Below are 14,236 nucleotides of genomic sequence, written 5' to 3'. Positions count from 1 at the left end.
GAAATGATGGCTGAAAATTTACCAACTTTTATGAAGGAAATAAACATATATGACCAGGAAGCGCAACATACTCCAAACAGAATAAATTCTAATAGACCTATTCGGAGACACATATTAATCAGAAGATGAAATCCCAAAGATAGGGGGAGAATCCTGAACACAGCAAGAGAAAAGTGATTCATCACATGAAAGGAATGCCCAGTAAGGCTAAGTGCCAATTTCTCATCAGAAACCATGAAAGCAAAAGGCAGTAGTATGATTTATTTAAATTACTGAGAGAGAAAAACGTCTATCCAAATATTCTCCATCTGGCAAAACTCTTCTTCAAGAATGAGGGAGAATGCTCTCTTCAGCAGCACATATGCTAAAATTAGAATAATATGAGAAGATTAGCATGGCCCCTGAGCAAGGATGACATGCAAATTCGTGAAGTGATCTGTAGTTTAAGATACTGAAAGGGAAAAATTGTCAGCTAAAAATTCTTTATCCATCAAAGCTGTGAATTCAAAAGATTCACACACACACACACACACAAAAGACACACACACACACAAAAATTGAGAGTTTGTTAATAAGAAGTCTGCCCTGCAAGAAATACTAAAGGGAGTTCTTCTGACCAAAGAAAAAGACAGGAGAGATAAGCTTGGAGGAAAGTATAGAAATGTAGAGTTTCAGTATGGGTAGTTAAAGGGTAAAAAGAGAGAAAAAGTAGACCTGACATATAAAAGTCAAAAGAAAAAATGCTTGAAATAAGAACTACTCTTACAGTAATAACATTGAATGTTAATGGATTAAACTCCCCTATCAGAAATCAGATCCACAGAATGTACTAAAAATATGATTCCTCTAATATGCTGTTTACAAGAAGCTCATTTTAGACCCAAAGACATAAGTAGATTGAGAGTGAAAGGATGGAAAAATATATTCCATGAAAATAGTAACCAAAAAAGAGTTGGGGTATTTATTCTAATATCAGACAATATTTCTCTAAATACAAAAATGTTATAAGAGACCTAGAAGGACACTACATATTAACAAAAGGGGTAATCTACCAAGAAGAAATAGCAATCATAAATAAGTAGGCACCTAATCAAGGTGCCCCAACGTAAGTGGAGCAAACATTGGCAAAATTGAAGTGAGACGTAGACATCTGTACAATAATAGTGGGATACTTCAACCCCCCACTCCTGGCAATAGATAGAACATCTGAAGAAGATTGTAAGGACACAGAGAATTTGAATAATATGATGGATGAATGAGACTTAACAGACATTTATGGAGCATTGCACCCTCAAACAGGAAGGTACACAATCTTCTCAAGTGCTCATGGATCATTCTCAGGGTTATACAACATATTGGATCACAAAACAGGTCTCAAGAAATTTGAAAAGATGTAAACACTACAAAGCATTCTCTTTGACCATAACAGAATAAAGTGAGCCATCAATAACAGGCAGAGAACTGGAAAATTGACAAATATATGGAAATTAAACAACACTTCTTAAACAATCAGTGGGTCAAAGAAGAAATTGCAAGATAAATCCATAACTCTCTTGAGATAAATGAAAAAAAAAAGGTATAAAATATCAAAACTTATGCGATGCCGTGAAGGCAGGGTTGAGAGGGAAATTTACACTGCTAAGGGCCTACATCCAAAAGCTAAAATCCAAATCCACACTGCACACTTAAGGGGAACTAGAAAAAGAACAGGAAATGAATGCCAGAGCAAGCAGAAGGAAAGAAATAACAAAGATTACAGTGGAAGCAAATGAAATAGAGGAAGAAAAAAACAACAGAGAGAAACAAACAAAAAAAACAAACATGTATTTTGAGAAGATCAATAATATAGACAAACCATAGCTAAATTGACAGAGAATAAAAGAAAGATGATGCAAATAAGTAAAGTCAGGGTTAAAATATGGCTTTTCTGGGGTACATGATAATTTCAAATTGGCACGGAAATCCGACAATTCAAGGAAAAAATAAAAACAAACAATAAAAAGACAAATGACCAAATTTCAAAATGGGCAATCTACGTGAATAAACATTTTTCCCAGTAGAAAACACAAATGGGTAAAAAGCCTCTGAAAAGAAGTTTAACTTCACTAGGTATTAGGGAAATGCAAATCAATAATAAGGGAGTAAATGGGATTTGTTTTTTGTAGTAATGAAAATATTTTCTTATTGATTGTGGTGATGAATAAACAACTCTGTGAATATACTGTGAGCCATGAATGGAATAGTTTGAATGGATTGCATGGTGTGTGAATATATCACAATAAAACTGTTTAAAAATACTTAAGGAAATCCTTTTTGGTTTTTGTATATAGAAGATATATTCTCTCTCTCTCTCTCTCTCTCTCTATATATATATATATAGATAGATAGATAGATAGATAGATAGATAGATAGATAGATAGATAGATAGATAGATAGATATCCTCTCTATATATTTAATTATAGACTGGTGTTATTTGGTCTTAAAATATTTCTAGCATTAATCTTCACTATATCTTTCCAAGTCATTTGCTAATTAAGAAATAGAACAAATAAAAGCGAAATGGTTTGGTCAATATCATATTAAAAAATGGCCATGAATTGGGAACCAAAATCAAGTTCTTTTTTGTACAATACACTAGAATGCAGAGGGTGTAAACCATTTATAAAGCATATTGGAGAAGAAGGATCACTTTAAAGTTTCATGCAATAAAAAAGATAGCTTTCTTTCTGGCAGTTTGAATCTTCAACCATTTTCGAAAGAGAAGTTTAAAGTTGTCTGCCATTTTTACTAAAGTTCTAATACAAGAAGGAATATTTCAGTGTGAATGTCATGACATGAGATATAGATGACATATATCAGATCATTCCTATACTCTCTCTACTACGTTATACAACTTGATACTTATTCTCAACCAGGGGGTTAATCCAGCCCACTTTAATCTGAAATGGGTAGGAACACCACATGTATCTAATTTGGAAGCTAAAGGGAGAGAAGGAGATTGAAGCAAACATAAAGAGTAATTTATAGGTGTTAATGAGCAGTTGCTGGTAAAAGCCACTGAAGATATAAAGGGCACAGCCAGTGGATCTTTTTCTTCAATAAATGTTTTCACTATGTGTTTCTAGGCAGGGTTGAAGTTCTTATGTTTCACTGTATGTGGGCTTTTTCTTTATTTGGTTTGGTTTGGCTTACTTCTAAATAAAATTTCATTTCCTTTCAATTCTCAGACTGAGGTAGACTTTCCAAATGAAAATACTCTATTCTCGATGCATATATGGTTGAGATATGCATTATGCTTTCATTGTCATTTGTTGTCCTTATTAATGAAAAGTAGAAGAAAGCAACTACCAATGAACTTGAACACACTAATACGTGAAGTCAGTCCTTTGCCCCTTAGTCAGCTAAATTTAAGTCTCATCAAAGTAGGAAGAAGATGAAGTAAGAATGTGGTTTGTAATTCAGTGTAAACAGTCACATTTTAAGGAAATATGTATGTGTGTGATTTTATGTTCTTCAAGTGACTATCTAGTGCTGAAATCCTAAAAACGCTTTAATAATATTGACGGTACTCATAAAATTAAGCTAGGGCTGTCATGAAAGGTATTTTACATAAGTGACTAAGTAATAAACATAAAAATGTATGGCTCCAATCAAGTACTCTCTACATGCATGATATTGTTAGAAAGGAAACAGAGTATGTGAATTCTGAATGGCGGGGGAGACAAATCGAAATGGTTTTCAGTATAATATTGCCCACTGCTACATTAATGCTCCGTGATTTGAAACACAAAAACAACATGGAAGGGTAATTTCAGTTGTGTAAAAATGACCTGGGGTGGGGCACGGTGGCTCAGCAGGCAGAGTTCTCACCTGTCATACTGGAGACCCGGGTTCTATTCTCGGTGCCTGCCCATGCAAAAAAAAAAGACCTGAATAGAACCATTTGTATTGGAAAAGCTATGTTCTATTGGGAGGGCGTTTAATTATATGCCTATTCTTTTTAGCTATGTCTGCTGTATAGAATTGTTTGACAGCATGGTTAGTGTTCTTAGAAAAAGAAGAAAAAATTCTAATATATTGCTCATGACTAAAGAAGGAACAAACAATGGTTTCAGTTTCTGCAATTTGAAAAATATTTCAATTCTTCTGTAGACTAAATGTACTTTTTAAATCTGTAAACCTCTCCCTCAAAACAAATATGGCTTGAGTGAAATGTAAACTCAGTCTAATGAAAACATTAATCGACTTTTAGACACAATGTCTATAACGAGAGCAAAAATGCAAACTCCAGGAAAGTCTGCAAGGACTTTTTGATGCCAGACAAGATGAATATGGGTTTTAACCCTAGATTTGTGACTCACTTCCTGTGAGACCATCGGGAAGTCTTAGCTCTGTGTCTGACCTAAACTGGAGGACCAGTGACCTATATCTTTGGTTTGCTGTTAGAAGAATTATCTTCTCTACAGAGTTCTACTTGGATCCTGACCCTGCCAAAACCAAATAAACCCAGTATCTATGATTCTCACTTTTTCCCCAATTAAACTGTTTCCATCCTGCTTGTTTTGGAAAGCTTTGGAGGTCAAAGCAAACTCTAGCATTGCCTCCTGGGAGCAGAGACCAATACATTCTTAGACCTTTTAACCAATTAACTTCTTCCTGTCTTCACCCTCTAAGCAATAAGATATTACAATGTTGGTACAATTGACTAGCATTTATTGTTTCTACAATGTACATATGGATAAGCTTAAAAAATGGAAGTGAAAGCAAAATAAATTATAAGGGGAGAAGATTAATGCACAGCAGACTTTACTGTTAAAATCCTTCTCTTCCTTTTATTTCCTCTTTCCATGGAGAAGTCCTCTACTTAAGTAGCTTTCCCCCTTTCCATGTATACTAGACATTTGTTGAATTTAACAACTCAGGATCTGACCTCTTTCCAATGTTTGGGAGTCTAACATTTGGGAATCCATCATTCTTTGTGCCATGGTTAGAAGTGTAGATGGTCTCTGGCTTAAGTCAAAGCTTACTTGTGGTTAGACTGCAGTCATGGGACCAGCCAAATGTGTTCTCCCCAACTCAGAATAAGATTCTCATCACCCCAAGAAGAAGTGGGTGGCAGGAAGGCTACTATAGTGGAGGTAACATAGTCCAAAAAGGTCTGGTTTCCTCAAGGTTCCTATTTCCTCTTTCAACTCAAAAACTAATTTCTCCCTAGTAATCTAAGAGGCTCCCAGTGATTTCACCAGCCATAAGGTTCATGAACCTGCCAGTGGTCTATTGAGTCTTTAGAATGCTATACTGAATGAGTCCTTGGTAATCTGGTAATAGGATTAAGGTCCATCCTGAATAAGGTGGGTCACACTTTAACTAAAACAGCCTCATCAAGAAGTCCTACTTACAATGGCTTTATACCCACAGGAATGGATTAATTGTAACAGCATGTTTTCCAGGGGTACATACAGCTTTATAATCTGCCTTATGAACCCCCAAAACACAGGTTCTTTCTACACACAAAAAATATTCATTCCATCATAATATCCCCATCATAATATCCATCATAATATGACATAAAAAGACTTGTCATTTCAGAAACAATGCTAATTACAAAGTCTCAATGTAAATGGTTATAGGTATGGTCTGTTCTGGGGCATAATTTTCCTCTACCTGTGGACCTGTGAAAGCTAGAGAACAAATGATCTGTTTCCAATTTTCAATGCATGGACAGGCATAGCTTAAACGTTCCCATTCTCATAGGGAGAAATTGGAAGACAAACAGAGATGATGGGTCCCAAACAATTCTGAATCCTTGCAGTGAATGCTCCATTAGAGTATAAGATCCTAAAAGTCATCTATGGAGCTCAGTTTCCCATCTGTAAAGTGAGGGAAATAATAGACTCTAACTTATAGGTCTGATGTATTAAAAGAGCTAATTCACATGATGGTCTGTGCTTAGCCCAGAGAAAGTCTCTAATAAATGGTAGCTATTATTATAATTATTACTATTACAATTTCTGTTACTAACTCTGTGACTTTTATCATTGCAATTATAACATCTTTTTTTTTTTTTTTTTTTTTCATGGGCAGGCACCAGGAACTGAACCCCAGTCTCCGGCATGGCAGGAGAGAATTCTGCCTGCTGAGCCACTGTGGTCTGCACTGTTGCTATTATATCTTGCCTCTATTTGACTTGCCTATTGTCAGCTTTCAGATTCAGTTCCCTCAATTAGGCAGCATCAAGCTACCTCTCATGGCAATTAAGTTCTCTTTTTGTCTCATGATATACTTTCTCTCATGCTTTTTCTTCATATATATGGCTTATATATGTATCTTCTAAAATGCCAATGAATATGCAGGGGTGACTGATATTTTTATTCTTTTCTACCTAATTTTTGGATGTTTGAGCTTTTTTGCAATAACCACATATTTTTTAAAAAACTGAAAAAATGATAAAACTGTTTTAAATTATGTCTTGTTGACATAAAGTGCTGCTATTTCATCATTTCTGACATATCTGATTCTTAAGCTATTTTCTGTTTTAAATTTTACTCAACCACGTGATGTCACATGACCCAAAGCCCCAGCACTATAACTGCTATGACTGATCTTCCAACTGGTTATATCTATTTCTCCTATTCTATAGTACAACATGTATATTTCTGAGAATTTATGGATTCCATATTTTCAGTGTTTTTTAATATATTCATCTTCTCATACCACTTCCCATTCTTTATGCTTCTTTTTCATATTTTTGAAGATATTGGTCCTAATAGCTGATTCCTCAGTTATAACAGTGTTTGTCAATAGATTATCATGTCATGGTCATGTTGCTGATTGACTGATGGAAAACTAATTACCCAAAACTAATGCTTTCTTAAGATCTTATAAGAAAAGGCACACAATTCCAAGGGGATTAATTTTTATGCATTCATATGAAAAATTTATTGAGATAAGCATTAAGAAGTTAATTAAAGACATAAAGCTTTACATTTATAAACTGTAGTTAACGAATTACTAGAGTCTACTGAATTCAATTTGTGCATTCTGTTGTAGAGCCAACTTTCATGCAAAGCTTAGCAATGAAGAGAACAACAAGCTTAGCTATCAACATGGTGTCATTATTAGATCATGAGTTGGTCAGATTGTTAGTTGTGGCTGTTCTTGCTTGCTGATTGCAAAGCAAGTGTCAAGCTTTCCAAACTCTTCCATGTCCTTTCTGGAATTACCGGGAGTTAGCCAAAATGCTAATATTGTGGTCACAGCCCTTCAGATGCCCAACTCTTAAAAATTCTGACAACAGTTACAAGTTTAAAAAGTTCCCCAAACAAAATTCTAGTTTGATATTTTGTAATGGAGCTCACTGAAACCTATTGCAACCATACTTATGGTTTTTCCAGGGAAAGCATACAAATTAGAACCAGCCAAAGGCACATATGGTAGAGTCTGGAAATTGCAAATAAAAAGCTCCTGTTGTCCTCAGGGACAGTTTTCTCTCCAAGAACCATGGAGTATTGCCAACCAGGCAAGCTCATTGAGCTCTAGTGTCCAAGGTTTTATTGAGGCTTCATTATGTAGACATGATTGGTTGATTCATTTCCCACATAATTGAACTCAATCTTCAGTCCCATGCCAATGAGCTGACATCATATCATGCTGATATCATGTGACCCAAAGCCCAAACACTGTAATTATATTGTTGGTTTTTCTTGGGTGACTATCTCTATCCCAAGGCATATTGTTAGCAAGGAGCCCACTGTGAATAACAAAGACACTCCTATCACTCCAGAAATCCTAACTGCGGAAGACAAAGTCCAGGTCTCTCCTTGGGAAAGGTCAAATTCCTTGCTACACAGGTAAATTTAGGGAAAGTGTGGGTTTGTTTCAAATCCTGAGTCACTAATGACATCAAATACTCCTCATCAGGTGCCAGGTTTCTCATGGGCTATCCTCTTTCTTGATAGTCATTCCTTATAACTCTAGGACTAAAATACCATATCCACAAGGACATGCAGCTACTTTTTTGTGATTTGCAGTGATGAAAAATATACAGAATGGGGTATACTTCCCATGATTGACACAGAAGTCCACAGGGGTATAATAACCTTTGCTAAAGGGTTTAAGGCAAACTAAAAAAATTACAAAGGTGTCCAGGTATATTTTAAGACTGTATACCTAACAGGATGCATCCCATAATACGTGGAAAACCACAAAAGTATTAAACCATTTACAAGTAGTTCTCCTATGGCTAAAGCCCAAATATGGAACCTTGCTTTACTATCCTCAGGTCCTCCCTTCTCTCTCTCTATTCCTTCTCCAAACCTCACAAATGGTGTGTCCTCCTTTCTTGGAGACAATCCCATTTCATATATACACAGCTTAGTCTGGGTCTGAATTACATCCCTTCCTTACCCTAAGGAAATCTATGGATCCCATAATCCACTGTTTCAGTTTCTTAGGCTGTTCAAGCAAATAGCATGAAATGGGTTGGCTTAAACAATGGGTGCTTATTAGTTTAGAATTTTGAGGCTGAAGGAAGTCCAAGTCAAGTCATCATTAAGGTGATGCTTTATCCCTAAAGACTGTGGCATTCTGGGTCTGCCTGTCAGTGATTCTTGGTTCTTCTGTCATATGGCAAGACACATGGTGACATCTTGTGGTCTCTTCCTTCTCTTCTGGGTTCCATTGATGTCCAGCCTTTTGCTTCTGGTGGCTTTTGTTCTGTGTAAATTTCATTCCATGCATAAAAGACTAGAATAATAGGATTAAGAACCATTCTGATCAAGGCGGGTCACATCTTCTCAACTGAAGTAACATCATCAAAAAGTCCTACTTATAAAGGGTTCATATCCACAGGTATGGATAAATTTAAGAACATGTTTTTTTCTAGGGTAAATATTGTTTCAAACCACCATATCCACTAATAGCACCTTTCCCCCAAATCTGAGTTATTCAGTTCAGAGTAACACCAAGAAGACTGAAGAGTTGGGGGGTGAGGATGAGTGAGTTACAGAATGAAGATGATACTCCAAAATTTGTGAGTTGCAAACATATCTTCTCCTTATTTTTTCTGATAATTCCCCTGGATCAAAACCACACATCCATCAATCTCTTCCTAAGATAAACATCAATTCTTAGAAAGACTTTGGTATAAATCCTTATCAAAGTAGAGAAATCTTTTCCTAATTACAATATAATCAGCACCATCACCCCTGGACTTGACAATACAAATGTCAAGCAGTAAGAGGTTTCCTTTGTATATCCTCTTGTTTTCAGTTTGCCCTCATGAGCCTATTAATAAATATCAAGTAGACCAATTCCAGTGCCATCAAACTTTATTAATGTAGCCCAGCCTAAAACCTACTTTTGGTAAATACTAGTAATTTCTGCAGGAGGGTTTTTGTCCTGGATGACAAAGATTTGGTATATAAATTCCCCAACTTCCTCACTCCTTGAATAAACAAATCTGAGGTGTGTTCTTTGCTGTTTCCAGAGTTCCCCAATGGCACTAGGTTCCATTGGCTCTGGAGATAACTTGGTTAATAAGACCCCCTTTATAGGCTGTCTTGCCTTTCCTGTATTGTGTTCCTATCCCCTTGGTAGTGCATACTGGGATCCCCACCCAAATTATTTACTTGCCCTTGAATTCTTGTCTTAGGACTTGAGTCTTGGGGTTCCAAGCTAAGACAGTGAGAATCTCTCTCTTTTCAAAGACGTTATCAGAAACTTTCAAATTCAACTCGCTTTATATTTTGAGCTAGGTCCCATTCTTGAGCAGGATGAATTCCTCCAGTTTCTGAACAGGAAAAAGGCCATATTCATCTTTTGATGCAGTTCAGGCAGTGGGGGCATAGTGCTATTCTCTTGCAGTTAAGGAAATATTAATCTTTTTGTAATTAATTTTTAAAGTAAAAAATACTTGTTAAATTAGTTTTACGACTGTCCACTTAGTTTTTTAATAAATCGTTTGAATAATTCTAGAGGCCAGAGCAATAAATATAGTACTACTCTTCTAGCGAACACTTTTCCTAATCACTAGACTTTGTGGTATATATGTACTATCATTCAAATATGAATCAACCATACTCCTTCTGCTTAAATAGACAAATTCATGATTTCCCAAAATTCTGTCAGTCTTTACCCACTAGGTGGCCAGCTATTCCATTCACAAATCCTCTTACCTCTTGTGTTAGTTAGATTCAGTTGTCAACTTGGCCAGGTGAGCATACCTAATCTTGTTGCTGCGGACATAAGCCAACGGTACGTGAACCTCATCTGTTGCCAATTACATCTGCAGTCAGCTAGGAGGCGTGTCTGCTGTAATGAGTGACATTTGACTTAATTGGCTGGTGCTTAAATGAGAGATTGCAATGTAGTACTGCTAAGCAGCTCAGCATTCCTCATCTCAGCACTTGCAGCTCAGCCCAGGCCTTTGGAGATACAGAAAGAAGTCACCCCGGGGAAAGTTGTCAGAACCCAGGGGCCTGGAGAGAAGACCAGCAGAGACCATCCTGTGCCTTCCACGTAAGAAAGAGCCTCAGTGGAAAGTTAGCTGCCTTTCCTCTGAAGAACTAACAAAATAAATCCCCTTTTATTAAAAGCCAGTCCGTCTCTGGTGTGTTGCATTCCGGCAGCTAGCAAACTAGAACACCTCTCTACAGCAGTATAGCGTACTAAGAACACAAGTTTGGGACTAAGGTAGCTGGAGTTTGAATCCTAGGTTCTCTAATGACTTTATAACTTCATATAACATACATAAACACTGTCCTTTGGGTTCCTCGCCTAGAAATGGGATAATTGGAATTCCTATTACATAAATGGAGTTGCTGTGATGATTAATGAGGTAATATATTTAAAAAAATTAGTTTAGCTCCTGGCACATGGTACTATCCTCAATCATTGTTGAGAATTATGGTAATTATAATTATTAAACTATACAACGCTCTTCAATAAGGAAGCCCCCTTGAGATTAGGAAACGTTATAGAGGAAAGTCAGGGACTCTGAGGCACATAAGTGCTGTGCTTTGCTTTTTCTTCTATTATTATATTGGTGTCCATATGATACAGCCGTCTTGGCAGGACTTTTGGAGCACTCTGGATATCTGCTCCAGAAAGATAACATGGCTCTTAAATAGCCAAGTAAAATTTACCCCAAACTGTTTTGCTTTTTCCATTTCCCAAGACATTGTACTTCTGCCCAGGACCATAAGAATCTTTGACTTAACTCTTCACTAACCGCCCTAATGTTCTTTGTCCATTCACAGTCAGCACTGCATCTTCATATAAACCCTGGAGCTTGGTCAAAGAACTGAAATGTAAGTAAAAGTGATTCACTATAGGGGCAAAACACAGGAACAGATCCCTCTCAATTTTGTGGAGTACATGGAAATGAAGTGTTGTCATGCCATGCATCAGTATAGAGAACTGGTGCTTAATAAAAGTTGAATATTAAAAAGACTTTTCTTGTTCCTCATTGTAGTCTTCATATCTTACCAAAGGTTAATGTTGACCAATGTTAGCTCATAGAAATATAAGATATCTGCTGTATATGGTAAGCTTCCTCCAACTTACTGAAATAGATTTGAACAAAAGGAAGAAAAAAATGAATGTATCAGAGTCCCAACAGGAACCAGATGGCACATCAAATAGGGTAATTGAGGATAATTTAATGAAAGATCTATTTACATAGGGATTAGGAGAATGAATGGAAACCAACAAAGGATATTGTTTTCACCTGGGGAATGGGGTGGGTGATGTAATTTATTTTATTTTATTATTTTATTGTATTTTATTATTTTATGTTATTTTGTCTGTAAGAGATCTTAAGTGTTAAAAGGTTCACTTCCTCCATAAAACAATCTAGCTAAAATAATGATCTGATCTTACAAGTTCATAGCTATTTCCTTCTTGGTGTTTCCCTGAACTTCATGCTGAACTCTAATATCACCTTATCCACTCTTCCACCAGTGAGTACCTCCAGGGTAATTATCAGGTATTTATTATCATTTTCTTTCTATCACTGTCTCATCACTTCTCAGGTACAGAAGAGAATGATTTTTACAGCTTGGAAATAAAGTAAATACTGACACTTTGCAAATCTGACAAAGGAGAAGGAGAAGTGAATAGCAGAAGGAACTAATAGAGAGAGTAGTTACTTTGGTTAAGCGATTATGTTAGAAGTTTGAAGAATTTCCTTTCTGCGTGGTGTTTGTTACAGTTACAGTTTTTCATTCTGGAATTATGTGATGTGTCCTGGTGACCTATTACAGCTCTGCAGCATAGCAACATATATTCTTACTAAGGTAATAATCTCCATAATAAAGCAGACAATGAAATCAGTCTGAAACACATCCTCTAGTAGGAAAATGGACTTCCCTTCTTTAAGATAAAGATTGGCATCTAGCATGCCCTTCTGGGGCCTCAGATTTCTGCCCTATTTTATAGTATTCCTGGAAGGAAAAATATCATTAACTGATAGGGAGTGGGAAATTCAATCCCTTTCTATTTGTCATTAAAATTCTACTGAGGCGCAGGGAGGGCGTGCCAGGGTGGCTCAGCAGGCAGAGTTCTCGCCTGCCATGCCAGAGACCCGGGTTTGGTTCCCAGTGCCTGCTCATGCAAAAAGAAAAATAAAAAAAATTCTACTGGGGGACCTTGCCTGCTTCATACCTGCGTGCCGACCGGGGGTGTGGAGGCCACGTGCAGAAAGCCGGGCTTTCCTGCCTAGCTGTCTCCCGGCTACCCTGGCAGGCCCTAGTCCACTCCTCGAGTTGTGGTGGTATTTTTTCCCCACAGGGAGTCCATCTCCTATCACGTGGACTACACCCTCGCGGTACCAACAGTATCTGCTGGAAGTGTTGGCCAACTTACAATAGATTTGACTATTTCCACACTGAATATGTCTAAGACAGGTTACTTCTGCGCGGGTTATCTTATACAAATGGTTGAGAATAACCCTTATGCAACTGCGGAAGAAAATTCAACTGAACTCAGTACACATGTCAAAGTTTATTCATTGCCTGCAGGGAAGCTAGCGGCTCTTCAGTTAAGGTCTATTTTTATTGAGCATAAATCCAAGCCATTCTTGAGAAACTGCTTTCCTGGGTAAGAAGTGATAACTTTGCAGGAGCCATCCTTCTTTCAAGCAGTCCTTCATACCTTCCGGTACTGACTTACCCCTTCAATGCATAATAGGGCTCAAAATAAAATACAGAGCCTTAACTGGTGAGAAAGAGGGAAACAAAAACAAAAACAAGCTGTTCCACACACAGAGAATTCTGAGTTTTGTATCTGTATCCTTCAAAATAATTCTGTGACAAAAGTTGCTCTTAAGAAATCCAAGTGGTGGTTCTGCTGAAATTTGTTTTGGAAGGAGACAATATCTGAGATACTTTAGGTCTTGTTGAGTATCTTAATTGCTTCAGATCACTAAAGCACATAGCGATGACCCCACAGTATCTGCCTTGTCCATGAAAATAACGAGTTATCAGAGAGTGTTCTCCCCCTGCACTTTTTTGATCAGTTTTCAGTTTTACACCATATGTTCCAAGCTATATTATTTTCAGGACAACTGCTAAACAGTCCAAAAAATATATAAAATTCTATAGTACCTGGGAATGTGTTAGGAAACATGTATACACTTTTCATAGAAAAGGGGGTTACCAAAAAAAGGGTTTTACTATGCTTTTTATAATATATAACAAATATAAATTTTGTGCAACAAAGTCTTTTAAAAATTTCTATTGGAGAAGACTTCTGGGAAGATGGTGGAGGATGGTTGGCTGACTTTGCCCAAGCTCAGTGGAACAAAAAGAAAAAAATAATAACAAATTGGATTCCAGTTGAAGAGGAGAGACTTGGATGGAGAAATCAGGAGAGTACCTTCAGTTTGAACCCACCAGGGTGGGTGGTGCAGGGAAATTCATGTCTTAAGGCAGCAGCATTCTCTTGCACTCTGGCCTGCTACCTCAGTAAGCTTGGGAAGTCATCCCTTGTGGCTCCATGGTCAGGAGTTCCCACAGGAAGCCTGGAGGTCAGCAGATTTGCTACTCTTGTGCACGGGGATAGTTAGGATGGTGCACAGTGCCTGCTCCCCTCTCTTGAGATGGGCTGCTGTGGGTGCCTGGTTTTGGCAGAGATAGGGTGTCCTTCTCTGGGGAAGAGGGGTGAACCTGGAGCAGAGCTGAGCTGACAAGTGGCCAGCATGGGAGGCTCATGGAGGCTCAGTCCCACTCCCCTTTA

The 14,236-nt window shown here is 37.4% G+C and overlaps 1 non-coding gene and 1 pseudogene across 1 annotated transcript; both read left to right on the top strand.

Moving 5' to 3' along the window:
* Window positions 1-340: 340 nt before the first annotated feature.
* Window positions 341-446, top strand: LOC143647467 (U6 spliceosomal RNA). Its single transcript, XR_013158095.1, has one exon. It is a non-coding gene; the product is annotated as a U6 spliceosomal RNA (small nuclear RNA).
* Window positions 447-3,732: 3,286 nt separating this feature from the next.
* On the top strand, window positions 3,733-13,572 carry LOC143645752 (proteasome assembly chaperone 2 pseudogene; annotated as a pseudogene).
* The last annotated feature ends 664 nt before the right edge of the window (window positions 13,573-14,236 follow it).

The sequence above is a fragment of the Tamandua tetradactyla genome, chromosome 9 (genome assembly GCF_023851605.1).
Source record: "Tamandua tetradactyla isolate mTamTet1 chromosome 9, mTamTet1.pri, whole genome shotgun sequence".
Taxonomy (NCBI): domain Eukaryota; kingdom Metazoa; phylum Chordata; class Mammalia; order Pilosa; family Myrmecophagidae; genus Tamandua; species Tamandua tetradactyla.
The sequence above is the reverse complement of the archived record's forward strand: the minus strand, read 5'-3'. Positions and strand labels throughout refer to the sequence as shown.